The sequence below is a fragment of the Lycorma delicatula genome, chromosome 2 (assembly GCF_047948215.1).
Source record: "Lycorma delicatula isolate Av1 chromosome 2, ASM4794821v1, whole genome shotgun sequence".
NCBI lineage: Eukaryota > Metazoa > Arthropoda > Insecta > Hemiptera > Fulgoridae > Lycorma > Lycorma delicatula.
The window spans coordinates 222,823,800-222,851,019 of NC_134456.1; the positions used below are offsets into that span (position 1 = coordinate 222,823,800).

At 31.6% G+C, this 27,220-nt stretch overlaps 1 protein-coding gene across 2 annotated transcripts in view; it reads left to right on the forward strand.

Moving 5' to 3' along the window:
- Sytalpha (Synaptotagmin alpha) overlaps positions 1-27,220 on the forward strand; it is a 760,002-nt gene that overhangs the window by 357,025 nt on the left and 375,757 nt on the right. For both annotated transcript variants that reach the window (XM_075358087.1, XM_075358086.1), the window contains exon 4: positions 15,910-15,969. The gene's annotated coding sequence lies outside the window, so the exon portion shown is untranslated. The remainder of the gene's footprint in view (positions 1-15,909; positions 15,970-27,220) is intronic.

Here is a 27,220-nt window from a genome sequence, read left to right on the forward strand (position 1 = left end):
TGTAAATATCGTAAAAAAACGATTTTAATTTCATTATTTAACCCATCAATTGGACTTTTAACCACCGTAATTTTAATTTAAAAATTTGCGCCTACATTGTGAAAATTCCAGTCTTTTTGTGTAGTTAGATAAAAAATACGAAAAAGAAACTTTTAGATTAATAATTTAAATAGTTTACCGTAATTTACTCTTTAAACTTTTCAGACAAAGCAAAACGTCAGAAAAAGTTACATAACTGATGATATTCATGTTCTAATTTCGTAAATATTTGAACTACATTTACCTTCACGTAACTTGTTGCTTTTCTTATTATTTAATCCGATGAATAAAGAAAGTTTAGTTAACTTTCGAAATGTATAATAGGGTCAAAAATAACCCTTTGAGGTTATGAAAAGCATAGTTTCTCTTATATAATCTGTAAAAGTAAATTTAAACTTAAAAAACGTTAAAATTCCTTCAAATATTAATTTTCTAGATCAATATTAGTATGAAAAAATACGGTTAGATTTTTTTTTTTTTGAATGACTCAGGTTATATGTGAAATTGAGAATTCTAATGATCTTTTTACAGCTATTATGCGGCTCTTTCTTTTATGTCTTTTCTTTCTTTTTCCTGTTTCGCCTCCTTACTTGGTAGAAACATCAATATATATTAAATAAACAACGATTCATCCTTATTGCATTATCGCTTGCTCTCCCTTGAATGCGCCCGTCCCTTCCCATACCCGCTTAATCCTTTGGATGCTGGTATTGCTTGTCGTTTCAGAGGAGCAAACATAACAAAATCAGTAAACACGACGGGATGAATTACGTCTTAGCATAACAGAACATTTACACATGGGCGCAATAAATTACATCAACGATTATAAACAACTACTTTACTCGTATAAAACATCGATATTCATTAATAAACGGTGATTCATCCTTATTGCCTTCTCTTCTAGCGCCCCATCGAAAGCAACCCTCTCTTCCCAACGCATACCCTCCTTGAGTGCTATTCTTGCGTGCCATATCAGGACAATCAAGACTTGCGTCAGTAAATATGACCTGATTGATCATAACAGCCTAACAAAACATTATGCACCTGGGATCATATCAATTACATTTTCGTCATAAGCTCGTACATTATTTAGTAAAAGCATCTTTATACGCTAAGTAAATAAATAATAATTCAACGTTGTTATATTATCTCTAGCACTTCTCCGAACGCGACCATCTCTTCCCGTACCCGCTTCATCTGTCGGTTGCTAGTGCGACGTGTCGTTTCAGGGTGGAAGACATAACAACTGTAATATCAATGACAAAGTAAAACTTTCCTTAACCTAACACATTATTCACGAATATAACAACTAGCATATCCTGTTACTAACCGAGCTACTCTCGGCACCCGCCTACTCGGCTCCCCAGTCTTGAGACCCTTCTCCTTGGTTTGGAGAATCCTCGTGACCGTCCTTGCATCTTGGTCCCATTGTTTCCTTCCCCGGAGCATGTATCCTATATATACTCAGATATCGTATTCTCAGATTTAGCAATAGCTAAGCATTGCTGTGTCTGCTAGTATACGATAACTTTTTTAAGATATATTTGATTTTATAGTAAAGAACCAAAAGAAATTATATTTTTATAAAAATTCACCTCGTTTTAAAAAAAAAATCACCGTATGATGTTACATAGTATCTTAAAGATAAAACGAGCTTTAGGTCCCAAAGTTACAAAGTCTGAGAATATAAACGTATACAAACTCCGCATACTCGATGCATATATAAACAGTATGCACTTTAACAGGCTGAAATGCCACCTGAACAAACCGTGCTTCATTCTAACCTACGATTAACAATTAAGTACCTATCCACTCTATAAATAAAGAGAATAGAAGATTTAAAAGATGAGAAAGTAAAATGAAGTTAAAATATAATGAAGAAAGACAATCAAAGAAAAGAAAGAACGATATCGGAAGGGAAAAGTGAGAAAAACAGAAAGAACTAAAAGAAGAGAAGAAGAAGAAACAGGGGAAGAGCAAAAAGAAGAAGAAATTTTGCTAAGCTTATCTATTTTTAATCGGCTTTCTTACGAATCAATCGTAATCATTTAATAAACAATTTAATGCTATGAAAATATTTTTATAAATAATATTAAAATGAAAAACTATTTCAATTTTTTTTTTCTAAAATAAAAGAAAAAATCAGGAATAAGAAACTATTTTTAATTCACTAGATTAGAAATAATCAGATGTTAGCAGCATTTTAAAGCGATAAGAAAAATAGTTTATAAATTGAAAATAAATTAATAAATTGTATAATTTTTAGTTCCTTTTTAAAATTGTGCCTTAATTTTCTGTAAGATTTTATCTATTTATTTATTTTTTTTTTTGTAAATTAATTTTCTATTTAAGGAATCATAAATAATATTTTTACAAATAATTTAAAAAATATTAACCAGGTTGCAATGAATATAGCGTAACTTCTATTTAAAGTCAATTAAATGTATGAAAATACTACTAATATTTTATATAATGTTCTCTTTTTTAGTTAGAATAAATTACGCATAATGATAAAGGAATTTTAAACAGGCTCTGGAACATGCAGTATATGTTCCATAGCAATTTCATATTTTTTATGACTGGGCAGTGATCTAGTAAGAGAGTGCACTGAATTGTAATAAAACGGTCGATGAAACGACAAACCAATTATAATAGAATTTCATTTTTCATTAACTTCTCTCTTTCTTTTAAATCAGCCGTCCAAATTTATAATCGTTACTTTTTTTTTTATTATCTACCATACAACGGTATTTACAATGAAAAATGCGTGTGATATTCTATTTATGAGCGTATGTATCAATTATTTTAAACAGCTTATCATCCCTGAAAAAATCTAATATTTGATTTTTTTTTTACGATAAATAATAGTTCAATTTTAGTGTGAAAATAACTACTATTTTTGTTTTTTGTTTTGCTTTTTTACTTTAAATGCAAACACAAAATCAAACCGTCTATCTGAATAAAACTAAATAATAATAAAGTCAATATCTAAATACCATTAGGTATTCAGATACGTTAATTATAACATATCTGAATTTACGGAGATATAATTTTAAAATTCTCTCTTACAAATTTAAAAATTTTAATTTTTACACGAACTAAAGAACATTTTAAAATCATTTAAAAAAAATAATTTTTATGTAAATTTTTATTTATAATATGAGTTATTAATGTAATATCAAACAATCTTCGGTTTAATTTTGGCTTTGCATCGTAAGTTTCAATTTTTACTTTGAAGCTAAATTACCGCTATTCACATTTTTTTAGCTGAAAATAATCTTTTAAGATAACTGAAGTGCTGAAACACAAATTTATTCCATAGATGTTATTATCACTCCTTCGAATATAATTATATTCTCTTTTAAACTGAATATTTAAATAACAATGGAGATTGTAAATAGGTTAGATTGTTATCAGTATCGAATTTCCTTAAAGTAAATTATGTAATTTTTGTTTCAATTTTTTTATTAAGTACTCGTATAATTTTAATCATTTAGGGTATGTTTTATTTACGTATAATAATTGTATACAAAGGGATTCAGGAAAAAAGGAAAATAATTTGGGATCTGATCTTAGAGCTGGAAATAAAGGAAAAAGTTCATACAAACACGTCCGAAAACATTTTGTTACAGTTAGAGCTAGCGAAAAATTTCGCATGGATTTTTCAGTTTCCTCGGTGAAATGAGGTCATACTGAAATTTTTAAGGAGTTATATAAGAGGTAAACTTGATGATTTCTTATGTTTTTCCAGTATATTTCCAGAAGTTTTCGTGATATCCAACATAAAACAGAAAACTTCGGTGACGAAAAACACAATTATTTTTAAATTTCAAGTACAATAACATTATGAGACGGCTAAAAAATGCGTAAATTCTATTATAAGAACTTGTAAGAATTTAATTCTGAGAAAAATCTATAAAAAACAAAAAGAAATTGTCTTTTATTATTAAAAACAAAACTTAGAAAATTTTATGAATTTACAAAAATTAAAAATAGCTGTTTTCAGTGCAATAAATTTAAAGTATTAATCTATGTATATATAAACGTAAATGTTCGTCGTTCAAAATCTTAAATCTCCGAAAGTTCTACACCGATTCACTGAAATTTTGTCACAGCGTTGCATTCGAATATGCGCGTGTTTTTATATATCTACTATTTGTATACCTAAGATATCACGCTTGTTTTTACGCTATACTAAATATTTTACGATTCCATTTCAATGTTTTCGATAGTGTGTCCGTAATAGACTAAAAAAATACTGAACCGATTTACGCGCGGGGGGGTAGTGAAAAAACGGAAAATGGAAATAGGGAAATATCAAAAAAGGGAAGAAGGGGAAAATAAAAAAAATAAAAAAAGGAAAACGGGAAAAGGGAATGGAAAGGGGAAGGGTGAAGAGAAAGAGGGAAAGGAAAATAAGCGAGAGAAATGGGAAAAGAAAAGGGAAATGGTGAAGGGGAAAGGGAATATGGTAAAAATTAAAATGGGGAAAATGAAAATGAGGGAAAAGGGGAAATGAAGGAGGAATGGGAAAAGGGTGAAAAGGAAAGGTTAAATTTTGTGAAGTTCCGTAATGTTCATTTTGTTGATCTTTTATTAAACTTTCAATTGTGTTCGTTTAATCTATACATATACTCAAATCTAGCAATAGCGACCATTGCCGGGTCTACTAGTAAGCAATAAATAGATTGTTTTATATTATTATTAATATTGTTAACGTATGTACGTTGCAATCTGTTCAACTAGTTAAAAATAAGCAACCCTCCATAGTCCAATAACGGATGATATGTAGATACGTAAATGAGGTGTAGTCTCGTACAGACTCAGCTCGACCATTCCTGAGACGTATAGTTAATTGAATCAATCCCAACTTGGTAGTTAATTTAGATTAGTTAGATCCCAACATGGTTGTCACTCGCGCCACTTACCAAAGTGGCGCGAGTGACAGCGTCTCTGCCTTTCATCCGGAAGTCCCGGGTTGGAATCCCGGTCAGGTATGACATATTCACGCGCTAAAAAATTGTCATTTCATCTAATCCTCTGAAGCAATACCTAACGGTGATCCTGAAGGCTAAAAAGGAAACAAATTACCAAAATACACCGGTATCCATTGTTTAGTATTCTAATCCGTATAAAAGTAACTAAAATTTACTAGTTTTTGAAACTCAAAACTTTTAATAAGTAAATTAAAAGTATTTTTATTTTTCAAAGGTAAATTAATTAAGACCCCAGTTTATTTTGCTTGTAAATTATTAAAATTATAGTAAATAGGAAGCTATCGAAATAAATGAAAGAAAGAAAAATTGTTTTTATTTTCCTTCAAAATAAAAAATCTAGGAAGGGGTTTTTACGAACAATTTCTATGATAATGTATATTTTTGCTCGCTTTCTATTTGTATGCAAATTAGATTTGAACTGAAAAAATAAAAGTCAGTGTCGTTCAGTAAAAATTGTTCCAAAAAATCGCATGTTTTATCAATAACAACGCAGCTCCGATTTGTAGTTTCAACTGTGTCGGAGAATAAAATAATTTTTTTTTTACAAAAGTCACTTAACCGGTTCATAAATACTACTGATGAAACTGAAAACTAATTTTCCCATTTTATGAAAGAATAGTTTTTTTGAAGTAATAATAAGTATAGGCTTGGCTTCTTATTGCTACTTATGTAACTACCTGCAGTAAGGATATACACTCCTACGCGTGGTTACGTCAACAAATTATTTTTTTTAAACTTCATTATTTTCATAATTTCATTAACTGTTACGTACATCCTGTAATTATTCGTAATTCAACTATTGTTCTGCCATTAGGGCAGGTCTGCTGCTCTCCATCTTGTTCTATCCTTTGAAAACCTCTTTTTTTCAGCATATTTTCCCCTTTCCATAATTCCATCCGTCATTTGAAATCTCTTCCTTTCCTACCATTCACTAAGCCTTCTATAACATCCATTAATAAACAATTTCTCGTACAATGTCCTAGCCGGTTCCTTTTCCTATATTCAACCGCATTTAATAATTTCCTGTTCGCCTCGATTCTCCTTAATACTTCCTCATTTGATATACGGTCTTGTCAACTGACATTTATCATTCTGCGCCACTCTCAAAAAAGTTTCGATTCATTTTCTGTCTGCCTTTCTAGTCGTCAATGTTTCAGCTCCATACAACATCACACTTCAGATGAAACATTAGATTAATCTCTTCCTTAACGCTAAGTTTAACTTTCCACACAGCAGTCTTCCCTTCTTATTAAATGCCTGCTTACTTCTTGATATTGTTGTTTTAATTTCTACTTTGTGCAAGTCAAGTCATAGGTTACAAAGCTCCCTAAGTACTGAAATTTCTTCACCTACTCTAAAACTTCATTTCCTACCTTAACCTCAATCGTCTCCTTTTTTTCCACCTAATACTATACATTTTGTCTTCTCATTGTTGATCCTCATACCCTGACTTTCGCAAGCATCGTTTAAGTCATCAAGCGCTTCATTTAGTTTACTTGGGCTCTCCGCCAATATCGCAACGTCATCAGAAAAACGTATACGTTTTCTAGGTTTCTTCCCCTGATGTTTATTCTTCTTTTCCCATTCAGATAACATTTTGTTATTTCTTCCAGATACAGCAGTGACATCTCTGCTTCACTCCCCTTCCAATTCCTATTCTTCCTTCATTTGTTCTCCTACCCTCACTTTTATTTTCAGGTTATCGGACTGCTCTTTTGTTAGGCACTTCTCTTCCCGGTTACCTCCCTTCTTTTTCAAAATTAGCAGTAATTTATCCCGTATAACTCTCTCAAATGACTTTTCTAGGTCGACAAATGCAACATACACTCTCCACCTCCTTTCCATGTATCTCTCACCTATCTTTCTTATGTCTATCCCTATGTCTTCCTTGTTCCAACATCTCTTCTAATCCTATACTGTTCATCCTCAATACTGCCATCCAATCTATTTTATATTCTCTTATCTAGAACCCTTAGTAGTACCTTAGATGCATGTGATATAAGGATAATCGTTCTATATTCTTCACAATTCTTTGCAGTTCTTTTTTTTTCTATCGAAACTCTTATTGTATCTTGGAAGTCCTCCAGCCCCTTTCCTTTTTCAAATATTCCATCGCATAGTGTTAGTAATAAAAAGTCTCCTGTCTCTCCTAGTACTTTAAATAGTTAAACTTGCATCTCACCACATTCCTCGGCTTTTCCTTTTCTCATCACTTTAATCGCCTAATTTATTTCACTTTTTATTATACTACTACACTCTTTGTCATCTTCATGAAGTTTGTACTCTTCTTCCTCTCCCACATCTATTTCTCTTCGCTTTTCTCCTTTTGTAGGTCCGCAATGCATTCTTCCCATCTGCTTTTTGTTATCGATATCTTTAATAAATATATAACGATATTGTTGTTTTATTTTGATTTTTTCAGTCAAATATTGAATATCATATTAGATGATTTACATCTGAAAAATCTTTATCTAATTTTTGTATTTTTAGCCTTTCTGCAAGATATTTCTACTCAAAGTTTATTCCCGGTTAACAAATAATTTTTCTTTTCATTAATATTCCTTTGTACTTTTGAATATTAAAAACAAAAACAAGTAATAATAAATAAAAGCCAACATTATAAAGTGCGGTAATGTTAATCCATGAATTGGCGCGAAGCCACTGCCATTCTTTTCATAACTATCTTCTACATTTATGCCGTAGCATCTCAAGGTTTTACATTTCCGTTTTTTAATTATGAATAATCCATATTTAAAGATATGTTTTTCACGACTGTACATGATAAGTTGTCGAGTAATTTCTGCTGTTAATTTTTACTTTTTCATAATGAGAGACCGGCCACCATCCACCTGTCGAAAAGGTAACAACTCTACCTTTCATCCACAAGATTCTAGGCTCGAATGCTACTCAGGCATAGTATTTTTCATAAGCTAAAGAATTTACCAACATCAAAATACTAAATGAATGTGTCAACGATGTTATTTCTGGAGTAAATTAACAAATAGTTAAATTTAAAATTATCTAAATTAATTCTTATTTTCACGATTAAAGTATAAATATAAGTATAAATATAAAGTATAAAAATAAATAAATAAAGTATAAATATAAAGTATAAGTATAAATAATATAAAGTATAAATAAAGATAATGTATAAATATAATAAAATGATAACTAGGATCATACATGTGCACGCATCACGCAAAAACTACTGGACAGATTTTAATAAGACTGCAGATTTATATGTAAGGAGCTTAAGTTATCATCTCCATTTAGAATTATCACGATATTCCTCATGGAGGTTAAGTTATTAAAGATATTCATTAAAGAAAATAAATTAATCCTTTTACTTTAATACATTCTGTTACCGCGGTAAAAGTATACTAATTATCTAGCCTAACCTGTAAAATCATTTAATATTTGAAATAATATTTACAATTATTAGCAATGATAGTTCTGTTGAACATAGTACAATTACTTTGAATATTTTTGGATTTTGAAAGTTAAAAAACATGCCTTCTAGAAAGAAGAGTAACTTTTCTTACCGTTCAAAATCTGCTAATAAAATGAGATTATCTCGGCTCTATAAAACAGCTAAAGTGCGTGATTCTCGATTAGCTGCTGACTGAGAACGCTACGCCCAGACTCGAAAGCAATAAATTTGCAAAGCAGTTGCAGTTAAATTCCTTTAACTGATGTCACTGAAGAGCTACCGTGTTCACATAAGGGTAGATAGAGGGTGGAACCCGACCGGGCTAGTATTTTAATATTAATGACCTGTTGGATAGATAATGTGATATTATTTGAAATAAAAGTACGCTTTTATATATAGATAATTTTCCAATGCAATTTCTTAATTAAGCGTAACTATTTACTTGAATATCGGGGCATCACAGTGCCACAGTGACTGTAGAAAGTTCACTCTCTGTAAGACGACATGAATAATATATCTATTACACGTATTTATATCAAATGAAAGAAAATTATAAGAATATGAAAGTTGAAATTATATTATGATAATTATATTATCATTAATCAAGTTAAATAAATAATAATAACAAACCAACGATTTTTTTTTAGGTTGAATTTTACCATTGTAGCAATTTTTTCTACACAGAAGCGGTGTCGCCTATCGAGGACATTGAGCCGTAACATCTGCTCTATTTCTTTCTTTTATTTCGATATGAGATCCCTTTCATTTCCTTTCAACGACCCCGTTATTTTAATTTTAAATTCTCTTCGCTAAATGGAACTGATGAGAAAAAGAAACTGTTATCTTTTGCAAAATTAAAGATAAAATCCAATAAAATTTTATACATACATATTATTTAACAATATATATATATATATATATCTGTGTTGTATTAGCTCTGTAATTCTATGTAAAATCGGTCGAGCCATATTTAAGAAGTGAATTTGGCAAATATAGGAGTTTCATGGGATCGAAGCTTCACTAAGTATTTTCTATTGAGTGCTTATTACTAGACGATCGGAAATCGGTCTGTTGCACTTTTTTAGTTTATATACTAGATCGCGGATACCGGTGCTCTTTGACGATTGGGTTTCAATTAACCGCAGATCTCAGGAATATTCGACCTGAGACCGTACAAGATTACACCTCTTTACATTCATACATATCATGCTCTGAAGCACCTTACGGTGGTTACAGAGGCTAAACAGAAAAAGAAAGTTTATTATATATGTTTTTGTTAATGTATAATAATTTTTTTAATTTTTATTCGTAATCTGTAAATAATAAGTCCGCCGGTTTATTTCTTTAAACGAAAGATATTCCATATTCTGTTTACAAAGCCAGTTTTGACAAGATTATCGTTTTTTTTTCTTTAACTTAAGAATTCTTTTCTCAACGTATTTATTATTTTTGCGTTAGAACAAAAATTTCGACCTCCGTGGCCGGACATCGTGGACCACTTCCGTGAAGAAATCGTCATCGCAATTAACCTAATTTCGAAGTCCTCCCGTCGAGGGACATTTTGGCTATCCGGAAGAGGAGGTCGGGATGTTCTGATGATGTGGGAGGGACTCCGATGTAGGGTCCTGGATTACTTGTACTTACAAAATTACTTGTAGGAGTTTTAATGCAGAATTGACCATTATTCAACAACTTATTCTTATTTGTTAAAAACATTCATTAAATCCATGTTTAATACGTTTATTAAAGATAGACTATGTAAAGATTAAAGCTATAGGTTTATAAATAAATTTAACGTTTTGTAATCTTCTTTAAATGAGATGATAATTTGTTTTAGCACATGGGTGAGACAGATTAAAAATATGCGTAAGAGACTGGCAAACATACGCTTTTTTTCAAATATTTTACTAGACAGACTACAAATATGAAAGAAAAACCTACCTTTTAACTTAATAATTTCATCGGAGGTACAAACCTCTGATCAGAAGATATAAATTCATGAAAGGATGTAGAAAAGCACGGAACTGCGCAAGAAGACCGACTTTTCTTTTCCGACGTCCTCATCAATTCGCAGTCAGAATTGGATTGATTCTCAGAATACAACGCGCTACATACTTTCGATTAACGAGTAGACCTCGCACGCAAATATCAAACTTCAACTCGCTCGTCTTTGTGAATCGCTATATAAGCGCGCGTATGAAAAAAGTAACGTAACCCCAATTTGATGTTATGTTGTCTGTCGTCGATCTTAAATTGAGTGTAACTGAAGAACGACTGAACCAAAGTTCATCAAATTTTCATATACACGACTTCATATACAACGCTACAGCATATCTAAAATGACAAAAGTAGTTTTGGAGATTTTCAAACATCAAATTTTTATATATGAACGGTATTTTTGTAATCTTCATATCTCAAAACGCAAGAAAATTCATTTTCACCCCCCCCCCCTTAACGCTGTATGACTGAAATAATATCGTAGTTTTCTTACAAAAACCTGTAAAAAAGGAAGGATAAAAGTTTTAAACAACAGTTTATTTGTATATATTTATCCGGGGAAAAATTGAAGTAGACATTAAAACCCAACAAAATTGAAGAGAATGATATAAAATTGTATAATTTTTGAAAACTTAATTCTTGAAAATCGTTTCAATAATTTTTTACATATAATTTCAGGCTCAATTTTTTTCCTGTCTGGTTTAATTTTACTTATTTTTAATGCTAACAACTAAGTGTGCATATGAAAAATAGTTTGAAAATCCTCTGGCAACGAGAATTTTCGATGTATGTCCAAATTGCGATAACGGAATACGCTAATCTAAGATTCGCATCAAAAACTAATAATATAGGTCGATGTAAATTCGAAGAACGTATAAGATGTCAGCCGAGGCAAGTATTTCCGTGCAGATCTTGTCTCTCGATCTATTTTCGAGTCTAATTCATCGTACTGTAGAATATCAAAATAAACGTAGAAAACATTTAATATCGACTAATATTTTATTCACCGATTAAATAATTACTTAGTAATATTCAAAATTCCTTTAAAATGTTTTTATGCGATCTCAATAAGTACTTACTAATTAATACCCGTTTGAGCAATTTGTTCTCAAGTCTTTTGTAATAAATAAGAAAAAGCAATACGCAATAAACATACAAACATTCTATGATCGGACAGCGAGTGTAAGCAGAAAGCAATAAGAGAAAGTTATAACACTATAAATGCCATAATATTGTCAACGGAAAAGCTAACTTTACTAATTAGAATCTTTAAGACAATTAGGTAACTACAGTTTCATTTAATGGTCATGGCATCGTTAATACAGTGAGGTCAATTTCCAAGAAGGTTTTGTTTTTCAGCTATAAAGTGAAAATTACATCATTATTAAACGTCGTTATCTTCTAATTTGTTTTCTTTTTTGGAGATCGTTTCATTTTTGTGTATTTTTTAAAAATAAATATATACAAATATATTTATTTCTAATAATCTTTTTAAAATTATATACGAGCAATTTCAAAAATAATTTTTAAAAAAGAAATAGTAATTGTTTAGAGAGAATAAATATACGCACGTAGATACGTTAAAAACTTCTCAGAACCAAAATAATCTAAGAAAAAACTTAGATACGAGAAAAGGTCATTTTTTTTTTAAAGATGTTTTTATACTATTAATATTCACAATTTATTGATTTATTGTATAATTTAAATTACTCTATTATAATGTACAGTATATTCCAAAGACCATTGCTATTTACTAAAAAAATTACCCGATAATTAATTTTTCCAATCCTTTTAAATGTTTCGTTGTTCATGCCTTCATTTTTGTTGTCGCAACCGATTTTATATTTGAACACATTATGAAATAATGATGGCATAAAGTTAAAAAATTGTTAACTATTGGTCGGTGAAGATTTATACTTTTATACTTACGGAGTTTTTTTTCCGTCGGAGGAAGGAAAAGGCCTGCCAGCCGCTGTCCATCCGCACAGGCAACAATCGAAGACTGGACCCGCTAAAAAGCATAACTCAATATCAGGTGTAGCTTGCAGGATCGCCAGCCAGAAGACGATGGCGGGATTGCGGAGTCCCACGAGGATGAATAAGAAACGCTCATCCAAGATCGGCTACGAACGAACGCCCCCGCCCCGCCGTAGTTTGTCCCTCCACAACGCGTTTGTCTACCTTCCCAGCGATGATGCTCATCCCAGTCACGCAAAGAGCAAGATCACCTGACAGAAGGATGCAGCAGGAGGAAAGAGGAGTTCCACGGGCCTCAACGGAGAACGCACACCCACGTCGATACGAGGACATGCGTCCCCCACTCCCGCAAGCTGTCTTTCGATCTTACGTATCGGCATCCTTTCCGAAGATGATACTCCTCACCATCTCAGAGATGGTGAGGAGCATAAGTCCCACTTTCGGCGTAGTAGAGCATACCGCCAACAATATTGTTGGCGTCAAGAGAGCTCGTTACCGCAACACAACGCGCTCTCGAATCAATTCGAGAGCTAAAACATGTAAAAATCACATGTTCAACTTCATCAAGGGCGCCAATCACCCTCGCTGCGCCTAAATCTGAACAGGTAAGTCCTGGAATAGCTGTGACAAGTCAGGAATTCAGTGAGTTCATAGGTCAGCTAACCGAATCTCCGTTACAGCCACAGTTTAATCTCCAAAATCAGTTTAAAGGTCCACCTGCTCTTTGTAGACTCTTCCTAGCTTCACTACCATTGGTTCAGGAGAACATCATACGTTTCCGGCCCCCCTTACTACGATAGCGATCGGGCCGCGCACTGACCAGTTGATAAATAGGAGGCGTACCCACGACTTCATAAGCCGCATCGAACGACACTGTTCTATGTCCAAAGTCTTAATGACATATTTCTTTGAATGTTCTGGATTATCGCCCTGTTTCGTTGAGCTTGAAGTGCTCTAATCTATGCTGATGCCCCATATAACAAGACTGAACGCACAACAAGAGGAGTACATATAGTCTCCTCTTGTAGGCTCTCGGTCCACTAACATTCGTGAATAGGCAACTCAACATACAACTCACTGTGCCTTTTTGACAACTTCCGTCTAATCTAACCAGATATACAGATATTTGACATCTGGGCCAGGAACGATCGTCATCACCAATCTCAAATCGTATAGGTTCGAGTTTCCTCTTGCTCTGTCTTCGTTCTCCCAAGGATTACTAAGATATTTTTGCCACTCTTATGAAGTATAGCTCTACCCTTTCATCTTATGTGCGTCCAGAATCGCAGCCCACGTAACGCTGTTGAACGAATTCTTCACATCCAGCATTACGATGGCCAGGATCAGCAGTCTCCTCAGCGTACTTACAGCCGCATCATCGACAATCTTCATTAAATGACCTATCTTCGACCGTAGATCTACCTTCGCGGAAGCGATACTGTAACTGATAAAGACCACCGCTCCAATCGATTCTCTCTTTAAGGTGTACTGAAGGCATTTTCTCGAACAGCTTGCTGAAGTTATTTAGCAGACACTATGGTCTATATGCTACCGGGTCATGTGTTGTGCTTCTCAATTTTTTCGGAAGGACAAGTCGTGATTATTTTCAATCCTTAGGAATCCGCTCGTCCAGCAGTATCAGGTTATATGCCTGTAAAACCTTGATCGTAGCCAACTCCATCACAATGTGTACCACTTCTACGTGTATACTATCGAAGCTCGGGCTCTTCCCCACCTTCATCTTTCTTGTTGCCGCCAGCAGTTCTTCGAGTTCAATATATTATCAGCTGCTATCTCCTGGCTGATAATCACAACCGCATCAGGGAAAAGCATCCGAACACTATTCTTAAGGTGGCCTTAGGTGGGAGGTGAGAATCTGTAGCCTTCGGCCGAAGCGTTTCGTGACAACCTGAAATGCTCTCCTCCAAAAATCTATATTTCTGCCTTGATTCTCTGAGCTAGGCTAACGCCTCACATATATGCCGCTTATCTCCACTACTGCTAACTCACTGCAATCTCTGGCGCGCCGCTCAGAATACCTTTCTTAGTCCAGAGAGTTCCAATGACCACCGGTATACTGTCTTCTGGCCTTGTGTAACCTTAATGAAAGCACCAGTTTCATCACACTTCTCTCTGACTTTGCAGAACAGCTCATCGGGGTCACGGGGCCCACTAGCTTGGAGGCAATTACCTCCCTCAGTCTAAGGCAATTCTCGTTCGAGATCTTTCCTAGGCGGTGTTTAATATCTAGACCTCGTTGACACTACAAACAAGATCAGACGACGGTCACTGAGCGTACAACGCTTGGTCAGTCAGCAACCAACCAATTACTGATCCTGTCGACATGGCACGACTGTATATAAGGTCACACCCAACAACGATAGAATTTTTGCTTCTCTCAAAGGTGGGAACCTCACCGTTATCAGACGGGAATTCCCGCTGATTGATCACCTCTGTCAGGCGATTCCTGTTGCTCTCTCAGAACTGCAGAGATTTAGCATAAGGTCTCTGGCAATAATCACCACCCTACCCGTATGACTGCAGACCTTGATGAACAACGTTTTGACAAACTTGCCAAAGAATTCCAGGTCGGTGTTTGTGGTCCAGTCCTTGTTAGTCTGATCAATATATATTTAATTTATAACACATTTAAATACAGTTTCATTTATTTAAATATTATATCGATAGTAAATTATCTCAGATTGTTAAGTTAAAACGGTGTACATATACAATATTAATGTTCAAAGAGTATTATAATTAATATATTTGTATTTAGTGTAACATTTTAAGTTATATCCTTTATCGATTGATTTAGACTAATAATACTATCAAAAAGAAAAAATATATAAAATAAAACAGCTGTTGAACTCGACTAGAATAACAAATCGATATGCTTTACATAAGTAAGAAGAAAAGAGTTAGATAGTTTATTTACCATTAATAAGGAGGACATGAAACTGAACAGAATCCACCACTCAATCTGGACACGGTGCATTAACCTACAAGAACCTTAGTATAATTAATTATCACACGAGTATGATGCCTATAATAATAAGAGGTTAACCTCAATAACCTGATTTTCCTGGAAGTCGTAAAATTATAAAAATATTAAAGCATTGCAACCTATTAATATTTTATGCAAATCTCCATTCTAAATAAAGGACAAAACATAAACAAAAATATAAAAAAAAAGATCGAATTTATGTTTTCTGATTGGTAATCTTATTGATTAAAAGAAAATTTGGATAGGAAAATTTCGAATGTGAAGATTCTACTGGATTAATGTGCCTGTTGTATTCACATTCCTTATTTTAAGTAATAAAAGAAGGTAATTTGAAATAATGATGATTATCTTTAATCATTTAAATATAAATCTAATCTAATTATATCAAGTATTAAAATAAGAATTTATTTTAACCGGTCATTTTATCTGAAACTTTTAATTAACATCATTTTAATTTGTTTCAGAACTAGTGACTTCTAACAACCAGATATCTCATTATTAGTCAGCCTGGATCAAGATTTCAGGTAAATCATCAATAATTTTAGAAGATATTATTATTTATAATGGATTATTAAAACGTAAACTGCACGTCATGCACTAATACAGCTTTACAGGTGTTCTCGAGCGCGCTTGGGTGTGTGTGTTTGTAAAAAACTCATTTAATCGATAATAAAGAAGGAATAGCTTTACAGTTAGTCTGCTATGTAATGAATTATTTTTTTTTTTTTTTAGGAAAATAATTTCGATAAAAATATTTCTAATGAGTTAGATAAAAAGATGATAAGACCTTCTTTTTTTCTTTACATGAAAGATTTACTGAAATCGATGATGAGAATGATGATGATTTTCCGTGACTTATGCGATCGGAAAATCCAGTTTTTCTCATTTTTTCATATCCGCGAGTGCACAGTCCAAGTAGACATGTTTTCGATACACGGCATCAAAATTGAAATAGGGAGAATCTTTTTGTTTGGACCGTCTTGAAATTTACGAAGCCGTTAAACAAAGCGCGCTCCATTTTTATCTAAGAGCCTAGCTCATAAAATTGATTTTTTTTGTTAAAGGAGTGAACAAAGAGACTCCATTTACTGCAGGAGATTACAAATCCTGTAACTATTTTTGCAAACTAAAGAAAGCCTTGGAACAAATGACGAACGGTAAGCGATAATAAGAAACTACAGGAAATTTTACTATTAAAATCCTAGGTCTTTTGTTTCATTGCTACAAAATAACGGAAACGTATTGGAACTTTAAAATAAATTTTCATAAAGATGTATTAAATTTTGGGCGATGGAAACTAGGAAGATGAATACTAAAATCTGATTTTGTATATTGTAATTACATGTAACACAGGTACAGGTACATTTTTTTTTCTGTTTGATGAAATTCACTACAGAAACTCGTTCCTACGAGTTCATATATGAGTTTCATATTCCTATATGAAATATAATTTTTGTAGCGAATGAAAAATGACGTGCTTGACCGGAATTTCCGAGACCTCCGGATGAAAAGGCCGAAACCCACCCACTCGGCGCCACTGAGGCTGGTTAATTCTAATGCAATTAACCTATTTAAAAGTTAATAAGAAAATATTCAAATCTGGTTATTTTCTAGAAAATCATTAGTCTTTTAAAAACATTGAGATTCTAGAAAAGTTTTTAATTTAGATTTACGCGAGTAATGGAACTACGCTTAAAAATCATTGAATAGGCATAAATTACTTTTATGTGTATATGTTTTTACACGCGATTTATAAACTGTATTTTATGTAAAATTATGAAATACTTATTATCTTTATATATATATATATATATATATATTTCTTGTGTGCGTGTGTATGTCACTGAACTCCTCCTAAACGGCTGGACCTATTTTGATGAAATTTTTTGTGTGTGTTCAAGGGGATTCGAGTATGGTTTAGATTCACATGATAGGAAATATTTTTTAAATTAATTTATTTATTTATGTGTTGCTGTTGATCTTGGGATGGTTAAGGTTCACAATTGGATCCAGTAGGCAGCGCTGCGATCGCATTTTAGAAATTTGTTTTTATTTTTTGGCATATCAGTAGTTGGTGCTGCGATCGGATTCTAGGAAAGTTAATTATTTTCTTGCTTTTTCGCATATCAGTTACTTGCGTCGTAGTATAGTATTGTTATTAAATTAAAATTCGTATTTTTAACGAACTGCCGTGTTTAGAGAGTAGTTTGAATTAAATCCGGTATGTAGTGCTGTTCTGACAATTGGATTTATTTACATTCTGACTTTTATGAAGTGAAAGGTTAAATTTTGTGAAGTTCCGTAATGTTGAATAAGTTTCTAAATGTTCAGTATTAATTGTGATGATTTTGCAGCCATATCTCTTTTCGTTAAAAAGTTATTATCCACTGAATACTGTGATTAGAGAGTGGTGTGAATTAAATCCGATAGGTAGTGCTGTTGATTTGCCATTTGGATTTATTTACATTCTGGCTTTTATAAAGGGAAAGGTTAAATTTTGTAAAGTTCCTAATGTTCAGTTTTTTAATGTTTAAAGAAACTTTCAATTATGTTTATTTAATCTGTATGTATACTCAAATCTATCGATAGCGAAGCATTGCCGAGTCTGATAGAATTGCGCGCTTAGAGTCTGATAGAATAGATTATTAGTTATTATTAGTTAAAAAAATTAGGGTTCAAATACAGAGATAGAAGAACAATTGCTAACATGTACAGGAACCAAACAGCAACAATAACAATTGAAGAACATAAGAAAGAAGCCCTAATAAGAAAGGGAGTCCGACAAGGATGTTCCCTATCGCCGTTACTTTTTAATCTTTACATGGAACTAGCAGTTAATGATGTTAAAGAACAATTTAGATTCGGAGTAACAGTACAAGGTGAAAAGATAAAGATGCTACGATTTGCTGATGATATAGTAATTCTAGCCGAGAGTAAAAAGGATTTAGAAGAAACAATGAACGGCACAGATGAAGTCCTACGCAAGAACTATCGCATGAAAATAAACAAGAACAAAACAAAAGTAATGAAATGTAGTAGAAATAACAAAGATGGACCACTGAATATGAAAATAGGAGGAGAAAAGATTATGGAGGTAGAAGAATTTTGTTATTTGGGAAGTAAAATTACTAAAGATGGACGAAGCAGGAGCGATATAAAATGCCGAATAGCACAAGCTAAACGAGCCTTCAGTAAGAAATATAATTTGTTTACATCAAAAATGAATTTAAATGTGAGGAAAAGATTTTTGAAAGTGTATGTTTGGAGTGTCGCTTTATATGGAAGTGAAACTTGGACGATCGGAGTATCTGAGAAGAAAAGATTAGAAGCTTTTGAAATGTGGTGCTATAGGAGAATGTTAAAAATCAGACGGGTGGATAAAGTGACAAATGAAGAGGTATTGCGGCAAATAGATGAAAAAAGTAGCATTTGGAAAAATATAGTTAAAAGAAGAGACAGACTTATAGGCCACATACTTAGGCATCCTGGAATAGTCGCTTTAATATTGGAAGGACAGGTAGAAGGGAAAAATTGTGTAGGCAGGCCACGTTTGGAGTATGTAAAACAAATTGTTGGGGATGTAGGATGTAGAGCGTATACTGAAATGAAACGACTAGCACTAGATAGGGAATCTTGGAGAGCTGCATCAAACCAGTCAAATGACTGAAGACAAAAAAAAAAAAAAAAAAAATTTATTGAAATAACGTTTTAAAGTGTAATTAAAATGTATACATTGTGCAAATTTGTAAGGTGCAGTATTGAAGTGAGTATTTTACATGATTTTTCATGAATTTTAATGATGTATACACATCATTCATTGTGCATTCAATAACAATCGACTTAACCTACAAATTTAAATTATCAGTTCTCATTTGATTCTATGCAACTTATGAAGTATTGAACGGCTCTTTGAAAATAAATTATAACATTTATAAAGTTAAAATATAAGTTAATTATAGTTACAGAACAATAATGCTACGTCAGGGCAACGTCTGCCGGGTCCGCTAGTATTCATATAAACTGTAAACAACCGCAAAAGTGTTAAGGAATAAATTTCGTAAAAATAAATTACGCACAGCCAGGAGGTACCTGCTGAATTTTTCAGGCCTATTATGTTGATTAAAATAATGATAAAATCAAAAAGACGCGGATTCAGAAAATTTCTTTCTATCTATTAGCTATGAAAAACTTACTCCGTTTTTGGGCTCAAAGATAGAAATACAGAACCCCATTTTTAAGGAAAAGTGTAACTTTACACGTCTCTTTACCTGCGATTGTTTTTTTTTATTCCATTTGATGTCAAATTTTTACACGATAGATTTCAAAATTAGAAAAAATATTAATTTCAAAAGTGGAAATAAATATGTAAAATTATGAAATCGGAGTTATCAAGCGGTAAAGTAGAATTAAACAAGGAATTTATTTACGCCATTTTTACTAGAATAACAAATAAAATATTAACAGATTTACGTAGAATATATATATATATATATATAGATTTGCACGAGGATTCCCTTAATAAGATATTGTAACGGGAGGATGGCTGGGTTGTTCAGCTTGTATACACCCAGAACATAACTGAATAAACAGCTTCACTTCGGGAAGACATTCCAGCATTTAATTTAGCAAAATCGTAGTATAAATGTCCCAATTGTTTTTTTTTTTCAATTCGTCTCCCTTTTCAACGCTTTTATTAAACATAATATTTTCATTTATTATGCTACATTTAATATTCAGAATTAATATTTTTAATATAATATGTAATTTTGCTTCAAATATGTAATTTTAATAATATTTAAATGTTAGATTTTAATTTAAAATATCTGTAAAAATCTTTTTTCAGACTTTTTTTTTTATAAAATAAATTAAGTTTGGTTAGGTTAAAAAAAATTATAACATACATTTTGGCAAAAATAGAAAAAGGAAATAAGAAATTTTAGTTTAAGAGCAAGTTTAGTTATCAATGATCATTTAATGATATAAAGTCAAATTATTAAAACGTAGGCATATTTAGTTAGTTTAAATCCGTAGGAGGTAAAAAAAATGTAATGCGTTTTTTTACGGTTAAATTATGATATTTTGTAGATTTTGTTTGATCGATACCGATAGATTTTATTCAAAAGCTCTAATTCTAAACGGTAACATACGTATAATTTTATAACTAATAAAACGGACTGGAGTTTGATAGATTTGGTATCAGTACCGGTTTTTAGTACGATATTTCAACGTACGAAGTGTTACGATTAGGAAAGACTTTTGCCCACCGCGACACTTATTCCGGTATTTTTCTATCGGTACAATGTATTTATTATTTGACTTAAGAAATTAACAGTTGCGATCGGTTGGAATCTCTCGTATTCTTATTAATCAGAAAAACGCATGGCTGTGGTCGGTTTAAATGTGATGTTCAGACGTTTAAATTTAAATCAGAATACAGAATGGAATCATTTGGTTAAATCAATATTGTTGTTCGGGCAGCGCTGCTGTCTGGCACCGTGTGATATGAAATATTAATTTTTTCTTCTTTTCAACATAATTTGTATTTTATTATACATGTGTATAATAAATTGTTAACAATTTTTAATTGTTAGAGCGTAACACGCAATCATTCGATACGGCATAGTCTCCAAACTTGTTGAATTCAATCTTATTATCTCAAGATGCATTAAATTATTATTGTTAATATGAATCGGTGTTTGTTTTATTTACAGTCCACTAAACATAATCGAAACATAAATTTGGTCTTCCAGGGCATTACGTTATTGTTTGAGATTTATTAAAAATTTTAAACGTAAAAAAAATAAAATCTATTGAAGAGAAGGAATTATTTTAATGCGATATATTATTCGTACTCAATTTTATCTGCGAACTGAAATTAAAAAATTACAGGCTAATTCATATGTATGTGAAGTAAGCAGACTGCAAACGTATAGATTGAAACGATTGTCTAAAAGCGGGAAGAAGATTGTAATTGTAACAATAAGCATCCAATCATTTTTAGGCTCTTCCATGCAGGGTCTCGATTACTCCATTTTCATGTTCGTGAGAAATATTGGATAATCTATGGTAAAAGCAACAGGTCAATTCTACACAAATGTCTAACGTTTTCGATAGAAGGCACAATCACAGCGATTGTGATTGTGCCTTCTATCGAAAATAATGTTTTACTGAAATTACTTACAAGCCATTCACTAACCGAGTACGTCAAGGTGGGAGGTGTTTAAACATTAAGATAAAATTTTACGTTGCGATATTTGTTTGTATTATATTAAACGTGTTTTTGTTCTTTAATTGTTAGCGCATACACGCAGCAATCGTACGGTACGGCCTAGTCGTCAAACTTCTTGAATTCAATTTCGTCACAAGATCTATTAAATAATTAATACGAATTAATTAATTAATAATGGAAGCAATTGTGATTCTTCGAGATTTTGATGCTATTTTATATTTTTATTACGTTAATAGATTAGAATCATTTATGATGTTAAGGGTCGTACTTCTTTGTTTACAATGATCGATTCGCAGTTATCAGGATTTCTGAATTTATTAATTTCTGAATGTTTTCAAAATAACCATTTTTTGATATCTTAGTTTTTTAGACTTTTTATATAAAGAGAATTTATTAATTAATAACCGGGAATTAATTCCCGGTTTTATATATATATATATATATATATATATATATATATATTTAAGTTAACAAGTTTTCAATTTGAATAAATCCGTCTTAACCTATAATATGTTATTTTCGTTAAAACAGCAACTGGCAATTATGTACGATTCATTAGTTAAAAAATTAAAACTTTTGGCAATAATTCTACAAATTTTCCATTAATTTTACTGAAAATTGAGGAACGATTTTATGAGTTAATTAATGAGATCTGTTTGATTTGGTGAGAAGTGAAGCGTTACTATTTTGACAGATTAGACGTTCAGAGTTGGTAATAAACTAAAAAAAAGAAATTAGTTTGTCTTCAATTACTTAATAACTAATTTAGTTAAAACTTCGTTGGGGATCTTAAACACTCAATACATCAGAGTTCATGTAACCCCGCATATATCGGCTACGCTCACTCAATTATGAGAAGTTTTAAGAGAGCATAACTTTCCTCGTACTAAACTGCATTAAAATCGAAACAATTCAGCAACAAATTGATACAGATTCACCACATCAAGCGCCATCAAATGAGCTTACACCGAGTCTATCACTAAATTCAAATAACATTTTTGAGAGAAAATATATTTCCTCACTCTAAAGTTAGCATTTTGCATTACCATCAACAAGGCGCAAAGTAAAACTCTGGACCGAGTAGAAATCTAACTACCTCAACGAGTTAGGCTACAGAGAAAAAAATGGAAATGGAAATGAGAAAGCTTACATATGTAATGCGAGAAGAGGTATTTACTATTACAACTGCTAAATTATAAACGATCAAATTTGTAAAAGATCTGCTTAAAACGTAGGACAAATACTTCTAACTAAATAGTAAACGCATACAGTTACGACCTATGTTTATGTTTTAAATTAAAATTGTACTATATAATAGGAAATTTTTCTAAATATGTTTCTATAAATTAAGTAAATAAAAAACTGTTGCAACCGCATACAAATGGTGACGACCGGTTATCTAGTCGCAACTCTCTCTCCCCGTTCGGTGTAGAATGAGTAGCGCAACGAAATGTCCTCCCGTGCTGGCTGAGTTTTCGACCGACGCGTAATATTTACATAGTCTAATTCCCTCTGTGTGGTTTTTTTAAAACAAACAAAAATAAACAAAATTATTTCAACAACAAATACAGAATAACATTAAAAACATATTTTTTAAAGATATATATTATTTTTGGGATATGAAGCTTAGTTTGAATTTAATATTTATAAAATTTGACTTCATAATACATTTTGTACAAATATTTATTTGCTTTTATTTTTTTTTTATCTTCAGTAATTTGACTGGTTTGATGTAGCTCTCCAAGATTCCCTATGTAGTGCTAGTCGTCTCATTTCAGTATACCTTCTACATCCTACATCCTACATCCCTAACAATTTGTTTTACATATTCCAAACGTGGCCTGCCTACACAATGTTTTCCTTCTACCTGTCCTTCCAATATTAAAGCGACTATTCCAGGATGCCTTAGTATGTGGCCTATAAGTCTATCTCTTCTTTTAACTATATTTTTCCAAATGCTTCTTTCTTTATCTATTTGCCGCAATACCTCTTCATTTGTCACTTTATCCACCCGTCTGATTTTTAACATTCTCCTATAGCACCGCATTTCAAAGCGTCTAATCTTTTTTTCTCAGATACTCCGATCGTCCAAGTTTCACTTCCATATAAAGCGACACTCCAAACATATACTTTCAAAAATCTTTTCCTGACATTTAAATTAATTTTTGATGTAAACAAATTATATTTCTTACTGAAGGCTCGTTTCGCTTGTGCTATTCGGCATTTTATATCGCTCCTGCTTCGTCCATCTTTAGTAATTCTACTTCCCAAATAACAAAATTCTTCTACCTCCATAATATTTTCTCCTCCTATTTTCACATTCAGCGGTCCATCTTTGTTATTTCTACTACATTTCATTACTTTTGTTTTGTTCTTGTTTATTTTCACGCGATAGTTCTTGCGTAGGACTTCATCTATGCCGTTCATTGTTTCTTCTAAATCCTTTTTACTCTCGGCTAGAATTACTATATCATCAGCAAATCGTAGCGTCTTTATCTTTTCACCTTGTACTGTTACTCCGAATCTAAATTGTTCTTTAACATCATTAATTGCTAGTTCTACGTAAAGATTACAAAGTAACGGAGATAGGGAACATCCTTGTCGGACTCCCTTTCTTATTACGGCTTCTTTCTTATGTTCTTCGATTATTACTGTTGCTGTTTGGTTCCTGTACATGTTAGCAATTGTTCTTCTATCTCTGTATTTGAACCCTAATTTTTTTAAAATGCTGAACATTTTATTCCAGTCTACGTTATCGAATGCCTTTTCTAGGTCTATAAACGCCAAGTATGTCGGTTTGTTTTTCTTTAATCTTCCTTCTACTATTAATCTGAGCGCTAAAATTGCTTCCCTTGTCTCTATACTTTTCCTGAAACCAAATTGGTCTTCTCCTAACACTTCTTCCACTCTCCTCTCAATTCTTCTGTATAGAATTCTAGTTAAGATTTTTGATGCGTGACTAGTTAAACTAATTGTTCTGTATTCTTCACATTTATATGCCCCTGCTTTCTTTGGTATCATGACTATAACACTTTTTTTGAAGTCTGACGGAAATTCCCCTTTTTTCATAAATATTACACACCAGTTTGTATAATCTATCAATCGCTTCCTCGCCTGCACTGCGCAGTAATTCTACAGGTATTCCGTCTATTCCAGGAGCCTTTTTGCTATTTAAATCTTTTAATGCTCTCTTAAATTCAGATCTCAGTATTGTTTCTCCCATTTCATCCTCTCAACTTCCTCTTCTTCCTCTATAACACCATTTTCTAATTCATTTCCTCCGTATAACTCTTCAATATATTCCACCCATCTATCGACTTTACCTTTCGTATTATATATTGGTGTACTAGTTTTGTTTAACACATTATTAGATTTTAATTTATGTACCCCAAAAATTTCCTGCTTTTATACCGTATAAAAAATAATAAGCATTTTTTTTGTGAAAAAGGTCGTTTAGTTTATCGAAAACATCGATAATCTTTTTAGTTAGCGTACTTCAAATAATGGAATCTCATTTAAGAGTGGCTAGTAATACTTTGTGAATATGCGGATGTGAGGGAATACAAACCTTATTTTAATCCAGACCGCTGTCGCACTCCTAGAATACGAGTCGGTAAAATAGTTATATAATCAAATATATATACACAATTATTCTTGTGAGAAAAATTATACGTAATTTATACACAAATTTTTCTTTTTTTTCTAATGATATGGAACGCTTAAACATTGTTTATTATCTATTATAGTATATCTATCATCACATAAAAATTTAACACGTATTTTTTTTTAAGTTGTAAATTAATACTAGGTTTTGATAATAGAAATGTAGTGCGTTACCTTTTCTGATATCAGTATCGTTTTGTTAAAAGCATTTTTATTTATATTATAGAAAATTTTGTTTTTTGATCGAAAAAAATGATTTCTGCGAGACTCTTACCGTACGGTTTACAATTTCATCGTAATTTTTTTCGATAATACATTAATTACACGATAAAGTTTATTTCGTTTTTTAAATTGTTTATTTTTAAAGCGAAACGTAATTTTAAAACCCCAGGTTTAAAATTAAACGTACTTGATATAACGAAATTTTTATCTATGACGTTTTCTACATGTCTTACTTGTGCGTATACTCGTATATGTATTTTTTTCCTGTAAAGCCGTGGGCTACAGAAGCTTTTATAAAATTGTTGTTTCAAAGGAAAAAGATTTGATCTTAAAGAAAAATTTTTTTTTTCGAGTAAAGAGTTTTTATTTACGATAATCATTTTAATATTTCTTTAAAATAGAACGAATTTTATTTTAAACATCTACACGTTTATAATAAAATATAATATAAATAAGGAATTTTGTTTAAACAAAATATTTTATATTTTTTTAAAATAAACGGTTGGCGGTGTAACCTTTTAAAATCAACTTACTGAATTAATAATGTAGCTAGAAAAAAAGAAAAGATTACAGAGTTTTATAGAAAAAGAACAAATCTAGCTGTAATTAATTGTAATCGGTTAATGTCAGTTATACAAAAACAACACTGATTGAAGGGAATTGCAAAGAGCTGAAACCAGAAAAGCAATTAATTAAGGTGATTCTTTCCTTCTTTGAATACAGGTTAAGATTATTTTATTTTACTTTTTAGATTTATTTAGCGACATTTAATTAATTATTATAATTTATTTTCGTTAAGTACTGAACATTATTGAATTAAAATTAATTAAAAAGCCATAAAAATCTATTTAATTTACATCATCTTACATTCATTACAGCAGCGTAGTAAAGTACACTTTCAGTTTTGTTTGCTATTCCATCAAAATAACTGTAACAGGGTAAATTAAATTAAGATAAAAGTTGAAGGTTTAGTTTTAATTAAAAAAAAAAAAAAACCACGGACCCCCTTACGTATACTTCGATAAATAACTTCTTTTTAGTCTTATGCAACATAGAAGAATATAATGTTATATTATTACGGTAAACGCCTTAGAGAAATAGGGAAATCCTAAAAGGTATTTTGGATAATATTGTTAATTTAAAAAATTAAAATTCATAATTTTATAATTATCTTTAAAACCATATATACAATCAAAATTAAATAATCGATCTGAAAATACGTCTTCTAATAAGTAAATAAGTAATTAAATTTATGTTTTAATCTAAAAATTATCAAAATCTCTTACAGATGTAGTATGTTTTTAAATATTAAATTGTTAATTTCAAAACTTTTCTTCAAAAATAATTTTGGTAACTTTCTTATGAAACCTATTGTAATGAGTACCGTGATTGGACTTCCGGAAAATTTCGACATATCTTCGCGTTTCTCATCCCCCAAACCCGAAAACCACCGTTAGTCCAAAATTTTATAAATATATTGATATATATATTTCACTTTCTTGTGAACTCAATAACTGCCGTAAATTTACGTCAGTAATTTTCTAATTGATATATAAAATATATCAACCCAAACTTTCGGTGGGGTTCGTTAATGGGCAAAATCGGATCACAGGGGGGCTTTTTCGAAAAACAAAATATCGCTATAATTTTCTTATTAAGAA